This window comes from Oratosquilla oratoria, chromosome 13, assembly GCF_046742065.1.
Source record: "Oratosquilla oratoria isolate Oo_2021 chromosome 13, ASM4674206v1, whole genome shotgun sequence".
NCBI classification, from domain to species: domain Eukaryota; kingdom Metazoa; phylum Arthropoda; class Malacostraca; order Stomatopoda; family Squillidae; genus Oratosquilla; species Oratosquilla oratoria.
Window position 1 is genome coordinate 57,198,005 of NC_134789.1, and position 15,000 is coordinate 57,213,004.

Consider the following 15,000-nt stretch of genomic DNA (forward strand, 5'->3'; position numbering starts at 1 on the left):
CGTTATATCCGATATCTGGTATATCGAGATATCGAGGGTTTACTGTAGTTATTATCTGAGGGACTCCAGTGACGTCCCTACGGATCAGAGTCACGGAGTATTCTTATATAAACGTAGACTAGTCTCCACTCGAAAAAAGAATGATTAGCAGTTTTAGGTTAGGTTATTTATTTATTTTTTCTATTGTCCTTTTTAAATCCTTCCTTTAACATCTGTATGACTCAGTATCGTCAGTGCGATGCTGCCCAGATGGATAGAAGCGCCGGTTGTCACCAACGGAATAGCCTCTTTCTTGTTGCGTCTGGTCTGTTGGTAACCCTGGCAAGGTTTTTTTCTTTTCATTTTTCTTTCAGTTGGCAGGCCTGATTGTCACTTCGATGTTGTATCGACACTGATTTGATTTTGTAAGTTCTTGATATTCCTGTTATGGAAAAAGCATGTCAGGGAGTACTTATATACACCAATACCATTCACTGAAATGGACCATGGCTATGCATATGTATACGGAGAAGTGACAAGCCTGGTCACAGCCAGCTGATACTATATCGTTTTGGTAGGCAAATGCTCCAGTGGCTGCGAGTCCCGTTCTAATGCAGTGCTCAGAATATTGTTTGGTCGACGATTTTTTTTTTTCACAAAACAATATTTACTTCTGGTCACTGACCATTTCATCATCAATAATGCTTTGTCGGTTAATCTGGTGTTACATTACGAAAGCAAAGTTTGCCTCAATTTCATATGGAAACACAAACTCGTGATGTCATCATAAATACAGTAAGCCCTCGCTATAACGGACGATATGGGGAGAGGGGTCTGTCGTTATATCCGAAGATCCGTTATATCTGATGGAAATACCGGACAAATCCGTTATATTCCGAAGTTTATCCGGTACTAGAAATAAATAGGATTACGTGTCTGAGCCCAACCTCACAGTCGACGGTTTTTCGTAAATCATGAAGTCATTCCCCTTCTGGACGTCCAATATGCATTTTAAGTCTATAGTGAAATAAAATAATAGTTCATGAATGATTTTGTTGGCAAGACGGGGTGGAAAAACTGATCGAATTAGCTGTTAGATCTTATCATATGGTTTGATTTCTCTGAAATCTGAGACCCTGTCTCTCAGAACGAGTAGATACTTTATCTACTCAGTTAATTTATAAATTAGTTAGTTGTCTTGTTAATTTGATGTTTAGTTAATTTATTAGTTAAATAATTAGTTGCTTAATTAGGTAGTTAAATTTTTATTTTTTTATTTATCTAATTACCTATTTATTCACTAATTTGTTGATTTGTTCTCTCACACCCATACATTTATTTGTTTATCTATTAATTTGCATTCATCTACTTACTTATGATTAAAGTAGATATTCCTACGCGTTTCGTAACTGAAAAATATCTAAATATTGACTCTTGTGAATAGATAAATACATACACATACATACATATACCAAAGGCTTTTTTCCCCTTACACGGGGAGTAGCCAAAAAGAAAAAGTCCTGGATGACGGGTCATCACAGAAGCAGTGTCGCAAGACACAGCACATCCACAGCAAGGCCGCCTCATAAATTCGGCGACCCCCCCCCTCTCCGTCCCCTCATGCAGAAAAGGAGAAGACGGGGAGAAATCCCTTCGGGCTGCGTCAATTTTTTTCTCATACATACTTCCTCACCCCTATCCCCCACCCGCTCCCCCTCATAACAGTTCATTCGAATAAGCAAGAATTTTAAAACACTGAACCGAGAAGCTTCGGCAGGTTGCTCTCCTTGTCCGAAAAGTCTGATGGATGGTTCTTGTGACCCAAATGTTCTTGTGTGACAAAGCTCTTGAAGGCTTTTTGGTGAGACCATTGTTGCTGTGGAAAAGGAAGAATGATCAATACTGAAGTCTGTGGTATCATGTTTCGATCGTTGGAGTCGAAATGGCAGCGTGGGCTGGCAGGTAATCCGGAGATAATTGCTCTTTTGACCCTGCTTGACCTGAGAGATGAGGAATAATTATCAATACTGCAATCTGTGGTATGTTTCGATCGTTGGAGTCGAAACGGCAGCGTGGGTTGGCTGTTAATCCGAAGATAATTGCTCTTTTGACCCTGCTTGACCTGAGAGATGAGGTCATGAGCGGGATCACTACCACCAAACTCTTCATCCGTTGATAGAATGCATGTAGACCGTTGGTATGATACGTGCAACACCACACTTTCCAACGGCTTCGGCCACATGAAGCCGTTCTGTTAGATGGGCTTTTTCACAGTTTTCTGCTCTTGATACATATCAATGTCCTATATTTAACGATATATGTATTTTAAGCCACAGTTGATTGATTATACATAATTTGCTTTAGGTTTGTATAATATGTCATTCTTTTAACAGAAAAAAGTTAAGAACATAACCTAAAAATGAAGGAGACTGTAAGAGACCATAAGGCCTACATTAAGCAGTTCCATGTCCATTACCACATGTCATCCCCGTCCATAAAGTTGTCTAATCTTTTCTTAAAACAACCGATAGTTTGAGCGCCCACTAAGTCTATTCCAATCGTTGACCAATCTATTGGTAAACCAGATCTTGCCTGTTTCTTCTTAAATCAAAAGTTATCGTTAAAAGAGTAGTTGAACGTTACCGTTGATTTCAAATTCAAATTCTAATTCTAATACAGGTTCAAATTCAAATTCAAACTCAAATTCATAATTATTTTCAAAATCAAATTCATATTCAAATTCAAACTCGATCTTACCTGTTTCCTTCTTAGATCAAAAGTTACCGTTAAAAGGGCAGTTGAACGTTACCGTTGATTTAAAATTCAAATTCTAATTCTAATTATAAAGGTTCAAATTAAAATTCAAACTCAAATTCATAATTATTTTCAAAATCAAATTCATATTCAAATTCAAACTCAATCTTACCTGTTTCCTTCTTAAATCAAAAGTTACTGTTACAAGGACAGTTGAACTTTACCGTTGATTTCAAATTCTAGTTCTAATTCTAATTCTAATAGAGGTTCAAATTAAAATTCAAACTCAAATTCATAATCATTTTCAAAATCAAATTAATATTCAAATTAAAATTCAAACTCAAATTCAAGTTCAAGTTCAAATTCAAATCTCGACCTCTGTGACATCCGAAATGGATGACGTCTTTGTCCAAGAAGAGCATTCAGTTCCTGCATATCATTTCGTATGTGAAAGCGCCAGGAGCATCGAGTAGAATATCAATCATTGCGGTGCAATACTAATTTCCTGAATTTCCATTATTGCACACAAATAGACGTTCAACTCCATGAGGAACACACGAAGAACTAGAAAATTAAATTCGTCAAAAAAATATGTATTCGTGTCTTGTATCATTTCTTAGTTTTCTTGTGTTATATTCACATATACTTTGTTGCTAATTCCTGGTAACATATGTCGCTTACTAACAGTCATCTTGAAGTTCGTTATTAAAGAATAGAATTTGGCAAATATCAGAGGACTTCATTCAGGGGAATAAGCATTAGCTTAAGCAGTCCCTGAATAATCAATACTATTGACACAAAATATTGACGGAAGGCTTCTGCCCTCCATCCATGACTTCTCAATATTATCCCTGTATTGTCAATAATATCAATCAGTGTGGATGATTGCACAATAATATTGATCGTGTGAGTCACTTCATTCATAGGTGGCTAAATGATAATTACTGGTATCCAAAAAGATCAAATCTGGACCAGCCACTTTGCACTGTCCTTGAGAGGAGGACAGTTACGAAGCGAATTTAAAATCTGGCGTATTTTTTTAACACAAAATCTTTGCCTGAAATATTGTCACAACTTGGATGGGCACTGCAGACAGGCAAGCGCAGCGCTATTTTGATACATCTGGAGGATTTAATTTCATTGTTACATATAACACCAACCTCATGCATGAATGGAGAGAAATTCTGTTCGCTCACGTCATGATGGATTTCTATCATGTCGACTATATATAGACCTTCATGTGTAGCAAAGTCACGCCTTAAAGAATTCGTTTTCTATAATATACGCGCACCATAATTTCCTGTATTAATTATTGTCACCCGTTGGAACTAGTAATTATGTAAACATATCTTGATTAACAGTTTTATGTCTCTCATATCAATGTGTAAATATATATAAATGTATAAATATATAAATTCTGTATGGATATATAAATTCTGTATAAATATATAAATTCTGTATAAATATATAATTCTGTTTGAATATATAATTCTGTATAGATATATAAATATATAAATTCTGTATAAATATATAAATTCTGTATAGTAGGAATTGTAATTTATCAACTAATTTGTGCACAGTGCTCCTAAATGTGAAATATGCCCTTCTTGTATTCCGCTGCCAAGACGGCAGCCACATTTAGCTACAGTCGTATTGTATTTGAAAACAAGAAAAAAAGTCCCGAGAGAATTGGAGTTTTCTGAATTCCTTCTCTCGCGGACGAACTCCTTCACTATTGTGGTGGTAGCATACCACTACATCACTAGTGAGAAATGTAGTAACACATTTGTAAATCGCAACTAACACCACAGTCGGACGAAAGAAAGAATTGCGTAAGCGAAACTATATATTTCGATTGCTAACTGCAATCCTCTTCACTACCGAAGAGGATTGCAGTTAGCAATCGAAATATATAGTTTCGCTTACGCAACTCTTTCGTCCGACTGTGGTGTTAGTTGTGATACCACTACACATGTACTTGATAAAGCTGTTACAAGCAAAACTTCGTGGTTATAAAGGCTCTGTCTTCTCATTGTGTTTCTTTAGCTATACTTGTAGGGAACTGCCAATTACATACAGACCTCTAGGAGACAATATCGTTCCGAAGAAGGAAAGTTATAGAGGAGAGATGGAAGGAGATATTTTAGTATTTCATCGTCGATAAAGCGTCTCTTTCCCTGAGGACAGTGCCATGTCGAGGCTGTAGAGTCATAAAAGTTGAGAAAGAGAGATTTGAGGAAGGTGGCAGAAAGGAGGAATTGTAGAAGCTGAAAATAACGCATTATTCCATTTTGAGTGGAGATTAATCTTCAGTAGTTACGATGCAATGAAATCAACATACACTGTAATCACATCTTTAATATTTATCTAATCCATAGAAAATCTTTCTTCACAAATATTTATATACCAGTGATGATAGACGGCCGAAATAATAGAAGGAAATATATGAATGAATAAATATATAAATGAATAAGTAAATATATCAATAAATAAATAAGTAAATAGATAAATAGATAAATGAATAAATAGATGAATAATTATATAAATCGAGAAATAAATAAATAAGCGAATAAATAACCAAAATAATCAAACAATAAAGGAACAATAGATAAAAATGAATAATGAATAGATAATCAAATAAATATGTAAACAGATAAATGGATAATAAATAAATAGGATAATGTAGTAAAAACATTTGAACGGATCCTAATAAAAAAAAAAAATAAATAAACCGTACGTATTCACAAGGCTCACAATCGAGGATACTGAGCCAAGAATCGGATTACGACCCGAAACAATGAGTCATCGAAATCACGGGCTACATCGTATTAAGGAGATCAACACACAATAATGTTGGTCATAATAATAGTTGGTAACTCACACTGCCAGATGTACGATGTCACTCAACTAGTGGTTTTCGTGGAATTCCCACGGGTGAGCAAATTAGTCCTACTAAATAGTGGGTTTGTAATTATTAGGTCTTATCGAGATATTCTTCTTTATCATTGAATTCTATTCATGTACGAAAGTTTGAATTTCACTCTATTCTTGACCAACGTCTAATGCATAATTTTTCTTCTTTATGAAAAATATAAACTATAGATAAGTGGCTAAGTTTAATGATATCCCGTATTGTACAACTAAAATATATTTGTCAAAATGCGTCTCATAGTAAGACGACTATTACAAAGGAGAAAGTTTTAACATTCAGCAATTAGGCTTATATTTGTATAGTTTAACTCAAAATTGCGCACAATTTCTGACTTCAAATGTGTTCCACAGTGGAAGGCAAAATTTCTATCGCAGCGTTGGATCTCGCTACGCAAAAGTTGTTCATACTGTAGACGATTTTGTGTCTTTGTGTGTGCTTGTGTTCGTATGTTCGTGTGTGTGTGTATGTTTGCGCGCGTGCGTGTGTGCATATTTGTGTCTGTGTACATGTGTGCGTGTGTGTTTGTGTGCATGTGTGCGTGTGTGTTTGTGTGCATGTGTGCGTGTGTGTTTGCGTGAATGTGCGTGTATTGCGTGTGTGTATTGCATTTGTGTGTGTGTGTGTGTGTGTGTGTGTGTGTGCGTGTGTGCGTGTGTGTGTGTGTGTGTGTATTCACCATGGTCTTTGGATCACGTGTTGGACTCGTGATCGACAGCTACTTTCCTCCCGAAAGAGAGCTCGTATGACCGATCTATGGGTAATGCTGTGACCTTACACGCACACACACACCCAACTCCCCACCCACGAGAGTTGGAGTAACGATTCGAAGCGCAGCAATACTGAAATTATTTCAGCCCTGGGCAGGATTCGAACCCGGAACGCCGTAGTGGCAGTCGGAGACTCTACCAAGTGTGTGTGTGTGTGTGTGTGTGTATTCACCTCGGATCTGCTGCAGCCTCTTTTCGAGACAGCCAGACACCACCCTACGGCAGTGAGCTCAGAGCTCATTATTAGCAGATCTCTGGGTAGGTCTGAGACCACTCACACTCCACACCGGGAATGAAGGTCACAACTCCTTGACTAACGTCCCGTACCTACTCGCTGTTAGGTGAACAGGGGCTACACGTGAAAGGAGACAAACCCAACTTGTCTCCGCCCGGCCGGGGATTCGAACCCCGGTTTTCCGGCTTGTGAGGCCAGTGCCTTACCAATCCGCCACCGTAAGGCACTGGTGTGTGTGTGTGTGTGTGTGTGTGTGTGTGTGTGTGTGTGTGTGTGTGTGTGTGTGTGTGTGTGTGTGTGTGTGTGTGTGTGTGTGCTCATAAATTCAGTAACATAAACTTTTGTATTCTTCTGTACTTGCCGTGCCCCACAAAATAATTTTCTTTTAAACCGAGCTTTCCGTCACCACACCCTCACTAACTAACCTGTTACTTATTGATTCATGTACTTATTTTTTATTTTACTATATATTTGTTTATTTATTTGCCTCTCCTTTTACCGTAAACCAGCGATATTACCTGCAGTCCTCTTTCTTTATGTTGGAAGTACTACCAAACGGATTCAGCTCATAGGTAAATCCAACCAGTAATGTTGGAGAATGTCAGTTGTAAAAAAAAAAAAAAATAGTAACAATAATAATAATAATAATAATAATAATGATAATAATAATAATAATAATAATAATAATAATAATAGTAACAATAATAATAATAATAATAATAATAATAATGATAATAATAATAATAATAATAATAATAATACGAATACTTGACTATGGTTTACTTCAGAGAAACTTCTCTCTGATCTCCAGAGGTCTTCACCAAAATTCAACCTATTCCTCTTCCTTTCCTCCTCCTCCTCCTACTCTTTTTTCTTCCTCTTCTTCCTCCTCCTGTCCCCTCCTTTTTCTTTCCCTAATTCTCCTCTTTCTCTTCCTTTCCTTTTAACCCTCTGCCTATATGCCACTCCCTCCCCCTTTGTTTTTGTCATCTCTTTCCTTCCTCAAATCACGTATTTTTTCTGTTCCTTTATCTCATCCTCTTCATCCTCATCCACCATGTATCTTTTTCCAGCTCTTTATCTCCTTTCTCTTTTTCTCTCTCTCTCTTTAGGTTTAAGAAGGAAAGAGACAAGAACTGGTTTACCAATAGATTAGTTAACGAATGGAATAGTCTTAGGCCCCTTTTACACTAGGCAACTAGTGACCGTCACTAGTGACGGTCACTAGTTGCCCGGTTGTGCAACAGGCTATGGCTGTTGCCCGCTCCGGTAACAAGCGGCCATCGTCACTGGCAGTTGCCGTCACCGACCGTCTCTTTTTCATGACCAGCAAAGCCAACAGAAGCACCTCCTCCCTTGATGCCATTCTTTCGTCTAAGGAGATGATGAGAAAGGATTCCACAACTCGGTGACAGTCATTGGTTGCTTGCAGTTGCCCGAGACTTTCACACTAGGCAACTAGTGACAGCCACTAGTGACGGTCACTAGTTGCCTTAGTAGCCCTGTAGTGAGCGTTTTAAGAGGAGATATATCTTTATGGATGACAGGTAGTGAGGGACATGGAACTGCCTAGTGTAGGCCTTATGGTCTCATGCAGTCTCCTCCATTCTTATGTTCTCATGATTTTTTTTTCTCTCATTTCTGTCCTCGAATATATTTTGTTGCCACCTCTCTTTACTCTCATTTTCCGTTTTCTTCCTCTTTTCTGTATCTATTTCCGTTTTCTTCCTCTTTTCTGTTAGTTCGTTTTGGATTGTATTTACATTTTTTAGATATTCATTTATTTATTTATCTATCCTATTTTGCGATCCCCTTGGAGTTCATTATTCACATTAAAAAATTATCATAATTCAATTTTCATCTGTCTTCTTAAAAGTGAAGCAATTTGTCAAATTTATGAAAAATTACCTTCATTAATCCCTTGCGATTCATTTGTCAAAGGTAATCCAAGTTTTACTATGTTTCTTGATAACCCTGTCTCGTTCTTTTTTCTATATTTCTTTATTACATCCTTCGGAGTCATTTATCAGTTTTTATCATCGGGCGTCATCCACATATTGGAATGTGGGGATTATTATAATTTATCTGGTAATTTCATTCACATAAAGATACATTTGTGTACAGTGTAGCACGCATTATCCTTCTGGCGTCGATTCAGCCAATTCTCGCAACTCACCTTTGCCTGACCTTTCTTCTTACCCTTGACCTTATTTGCGGCACCTGACCTTAATCAATGACCCAGTATACAAATGTCAAATCTGTCACCCCAACGTACTTTCTGCTTTCAATAAACTAAGAAAATGTTACACAATATAGGAATATTCTTAATTGCAACTGAGGCACTTACTTTTGCCCTATGTGCTTGGTCAGCCGAGACAGAAAAACATCAACTAATAGGAATCTAGGTATTATTTGACAGAATTGCCCCTTTGACCACCCATCTCCATCTGTCTATTTATTCTCTGTCTAGATGTGTATTTATTCAGTTAATGAGGAGACCTCAAGAAGCTGAGGGGATTAAAACTGTCCCGATTAACCTTTTGCCTGTCTAAACAGACTTGTATGTTAATTCCGAATGCTACCAGACGATTTTGTTCACCCGAGAGAACTTCAGGTCACGGCATGATATGTATGTTGCCTTCACCCGGCAACAAACATATCATGTACAACTTTTTTTTTCTTCTTTCCTTAGATGTTCTCCTTCAATCTGACTTATCGGAACTCTTGACAATGCACCTGTATTGACAATCGTTATTGAATTTCTTTATCAAGCCTTCCTCCTCCTTCCTCCCCTCACACACACACACACACACACACACACACACACATATGTGGGTCTAGTGAGTCGCTACCTCTGACCCGGTACACTTGTCCGCCATGGTTACAGGTAACGGTGGAGGTGGCAACGTCATTCCAGAACACCTCAGACCACTGTTGAAGAGTCCAATTACGATATTCAAGTGCAAAATCTAGCCCACGTTTCTTCTGCCACTTGAAAAAGATGGGTTTCTTTACCTGCCAGTGGCTACTGTAGCCCAGCCCGGCCACCCACCTGTTGACTATTCTTATGGACACCTCAGAAAGCAGACGTGGTATTTTTCTTTCAATTCTCTAGCAGTTATGATAGGTGTACTCTCTAGCTCCCTTTTGAGGACAGTCAAATTACGTACAGATATCTTCTTCGAGGGACCAGGCTGAGGCTTATCAGACGGTAACTCAACACCACCGTTGGCATTGAAACGCTTCACCCAGTTTCTCAAAGATCGCTCACTCACAGCAGCATTTGCCACTATTTCTCTTTTCTGGAGCCCAGCTTTACGAAGCCTATGATCTGAGCTATAGTTACAGGCGTTAACGACTTCTTTTTACCAATAGTCACCAAGGTATAGCCAAGGAACCAAGGGAAACTCAGACAAAAGATGGGGCGAATGAAAGAACAAGACGTTTTTCAAACTCATTCTATACAAGGGAAACCCAGACAAAAGATGGCATGTGCTGTTTGTTGGAAGGCAGTGACGTGCTAACGGCTTGTACCCGGCATAATGCCGTGACGGAAAAAGACCCTCTGTACGGTAGGCCATTATTTTTCGTCACGGCATTATGCGGGACGCTCACCCGGCATAATGCCGTGACGAGCACTGTATATATATATATATATATATATATATATATATATATATGTATATATATATATATGTATACACACACACACACATATATATATATATGTGTATATATATGTGTGTGTGTGTGTGTGTGTGTGTGTGTGTGTGTGTGTGTGTGTGTGTGTGTGTGTGTGTGTGTTTTGTACATATCTGTACATATATATAGTGAAGATATTGCAAGTTGTTACAGAGATATCTTGAAGAGGCCGCCCTGAAGATCGATTACCAGCCCGTCAGGGCTGCATCCCGAGGTGAAGCTGAGAGTATTGATAAAGTGTGGAAAGGAGCAGAGGAGAGATATGATTTGTTTCTCTGTGTATTTGTTTTTTACTCCTAGATATCTTCACTCTCTGTGCCCTCACTACCTTTCCCTTCATCCCTACGAACGAACCTAACCTCACTCTCACCCTCACTCACCTCACCCTTCACTCTTCGTTTATCTAATTCTAACTTACCCCCTTATTTTTCACCCAGTTCTTCCCCTTCTTGTTCAAACACTCTCATGTTCTGTGCTATGATTTTTTTCTTCTTCTAGTTTTCTTCATTCCCCTCTCTCCGTGTCCCTTATGTTTTCAAGGAAAAGGTAGGGGGAGGGGGAGGGGGAGGGAGGAGGTGAAGACACTCCACCGATCGTCATAATCCACAGATATCTGCTTTCCCATTTATTGGGTCTATTTCCCCTCGTTCCTTCCCTTCTCCCTATCTTCCTTAACCCCATCCACCCTCACTGTCCCTTATATCATGACTGTAATATTGTACATACTTTTGTTTTATATATACTGTTGACTGTGATTGTTTTATACATGTAGTTATTGCCACTGATTGTATACCGTGTCCTCCACCACTGTGTCCCAACCTCTGAAAAATTGTACTTGACCACGAATTGCCACCTCAGTCGAACAGCGCGTCCTATGAGTCACGATTCTCGTATAAATAGTTAATTACCTTTGTACTAGCCTTGCCGCTCTTTGAGCGTAATAAAATTATAAAAAAAAAACTCACTGCTTCCCCTTCCACTTTCCTTCCATTCCTCCCGCATTTCTGAAATACCTTTCAGTACGTCTGAAACTAACGTTTTCTGAAATCAACTCCAACCAAGACCAGGAATTCGCTTCCTGATTCATGATAGCGGGTTACGAGTAACGGTCGAATCAAATATATAGATTTTATATGGTAATATCAAAGGTAATGATATAATGATGAAAGTTGACAGTTATATTGACGAAAGATTTTTTACAGTTTAATAGCTAAAATATGGAGCACGAGCCACAGAGAAACTGCTTCGTTTGACGAAATATCTGCCAACAACTGTCTATTTTGTAGATGCCGCAACATTTATGTGGCCATTTCAGCACTGAAAAAGAAATCATATGTGAAACGGAAAAATATATCTTCAGACACATTGCTAAATGGTGTCAGCTGGCTTCAGAATTCTGACCCACATCTGTCCGCAAACGTGCGAATAGGTATGAGAAATATCGCTACAAAGTCTAAAGAATTCAGTACCTTCGCTCAGGAAAGTCAATGAAAAAAATTGTCGAAGGCTTTCAGAGAGTACAATTGAACCAAATAACTCTTCATGGCGTATACAGACAGTAGTTAAAAAGGTCAGTCAAAAGGTCATAAGAAGCGCTTGTGTATTGACTATTCAGTTACCGTGATTATGCATAAAGAGCTTCATTCCCACAACCTAAAATTGAGACCACGGTAAGCAATTCTAAAAGTACCATATAGATTTTTTTTTTTTTTTTTTTTTAATGTGAAGAGAGCATATAATCAGTTACTCATCAATTAATCAAGTAAACCTTTCCTAGGCATTTTAAAGGTGATGAAAACCTATATCAATTAAGCAGGGTACCATTTGAGTATACAAATTGTGTTGTGGTCCAAAGACCCATAGATGAACTAATAGAGGAAGAAAAGGCTTTGTGATACTTTTCCTTATTTGAATACCATTGCTATATCTAGTATAGATCAACTTAAACGTGATAGAAATCTTAACCCATTCAACTCCGATGACAAGATGTCTTGTCATTTGGTCAAATAAAACAAAAAATCATAAAACACCAAAATGTTTGATCAAACACCAGAAAAATGTGACGTCAATCCTCGCTTCGCTCGCAGCGAAGCGAGGACTGACGTCATATTTTTCTGGTGTTTGATCAAACATTTTGGTGTTTTATGATTTTTTGTTTTATTTGACCAAATGACAAGACATCTTGTCATCGGAGTTGAATGGGTTAAGAAAATCTTTGTCGCAGTTCATAGGTAAACGTTAACATTTAACAAGTCAATGATGAAGAAAGCGGCTACTCGTAATCTTCAATTTATCTCTTGAAGAAGTTTTAGGGGAGGATGCTCATGTGGAGAATCTTTTAAAGTTTTTGAAAGACATCAAATTGTTTTATGAAATTTAAAATTGTGTATATGACTGCTTGTGTGTGTATCTTGCTTTGATGTTTTTTTTTTTTTAGTGCTTATTGCTTTTAATGTTTTACTTGATTTATTTATTTATTTGTATATGATAGATATGCGCTGAATGGCCTACCGGCTCCGGCACTTGGCCTTCAAGCAAAAAAAATAAATCAATCAATCAATCAATCGTAATCTTCAAAATCACTGAAACCGTTACAAATGTTTTTGCCTACCACTAGGCCTACCTGCTCTGCACTTCGATAACCTCTTGGAATGTTAGCGTATTTGCAAAATAGATCCTTCGATTTTCAAATAGAGCTTAGCCCCTATGTAATATTCAATCGTTTTATTACATTCAGAGATGATAAGGTTATTTTGGGTGTTTTGAAATCTGAAAAAAGTCTTTTGGAAAATCAGCACTCCGCACCATCGATAGTACTATTCCTTTTGTTGTGGAGTGTAATACATCTCAAGTTACAGTGTTATCATGCAGACAGTCCGTTATCTTTGTGGCGAGGACATTATCCAGAAGTGAAATACATTATCCTCTTCTGGACAAGGAGGCAGCTCCTATCAGTGAGGCAATAAAGAAATAGCTCCATATACTAATTTACTTTTAACAAAAAATTCACTCTTGCTACAAATGAGCGATCAGCTGCATGATAATTGGAAGATAGCAACAATTAAGACAAAGAAAAATCAATGCTGGTGTCTTGAACTTGCAATTTTAGCTATATAGTTCAGCACAGGTCAGGTGGGAGCAAGGTTGCTCTGAATGTATTCTGTGTTACTGTCTAATATCGTTGAAATACATGTAGACTTCTGTCACCCTAACGTAACAAGGTTGTTGAACTTCGTGTTGTCAAAAAATCCGTTGTTTTCTTCTGACGATTTTAAGAGTTCGTTTATTCTGTCCTGAATTGTAGCTTTCATTTCTAAAAACCAAAAAGTGATGGCATTCTGATTAAATCTTTATGGACAATGATGAAAGTTAATAGTTATATTAGCGAAAGATTTTTTACAGTTCAATAGCTAAAGTATGGAGCACGAGCCACAGAGAAACTGCTTCGTTTGACGAAATATCTGTCAACAAGTGCCTATTTTGTAGATGCTGCAACATTTATGAGGATTTTAAGAGTTCGTTTATTTTGTGTCCTGAGTTGTAGCTTTCATTTCTAAAAACCAAACGGTGATTGGATTCTGATTAAATCTTTTCGGACAATGAACAAGTTAAAGACAGATTTCAAGGGTATGTGTCCGTTCTTGCAAATAAAGCATGTACTCCTCCACTGATGTGGAAGAATACTCTAGGTTTCTTTTGTGATTCCCTCCTCTGATATGTCAGCGACGACACCTGTAATTAAATGTCTTACAGTTGACACTAACCTTGCTGTACGTTGTACACCTGACATTGCCCATTATGATAGAATTAGTGTATTTCTATCGAGAGAGGTTCAGTCCTATTTCATTCGTCGTGAAGTGGCCGTTTGTAAGGCAATCCAATATCATCTAGTAGGGGTCATCTAGGGAAAACGTCACAATAGCACAATTCGGAAGTCTGGTTCTAAAGTCGCTAAATTAAATGAAAGGTACTCCTACCGAATGTGATATATTCCATTAGATAGTTATAATTGTATACTTCCATAAACGATGCATTTTTTTTTCTTCAACAAGTCCCACTCCACCAAGGTGGTGCCCTGCAGGACTTTGTAGCGTTGAATTTTTAACAAACCATGCCCCTGGTTCAACTCGCTAGTGGCGATTTTTGACGAGATATTTTTTTGCATTTCTAAAGAAGTCTTCTCTAGGATCCTTTCTTCCCACGTGGTGTTTTCCTGCAAAGGTTAATTAGGTCCTATAAAAATGAAACCTGGTTTGAGGAAGATAGATTTTCACAATATGTATATGCGTACAGTAGATACCCCAAAAATATGAAATATTATTTCCTTTTGGGGTATTGCCTTATGTCCTAGCTTCATCCTCATCAAATATCCCTTTAGCTACTGATAACCGTGCAGGATCTACGATTAATTTGAGACATTTGTATCATTTGATATTAAATAAAGCGAGTCTGCTGACATACTGCCATACTCAAAAGCTGCTGACTTCATTCTTCTACACGTCAGCACTAAGTTCCCGAAGGTTATGGGTAGTAATATCTGTTAGCTATTGAAAATGTTACCATTTAGAAGTGCCTACTTGGAACTCGTTGAAAAAAAATGTAATTAAATTTTATTTTTATACATATTATAA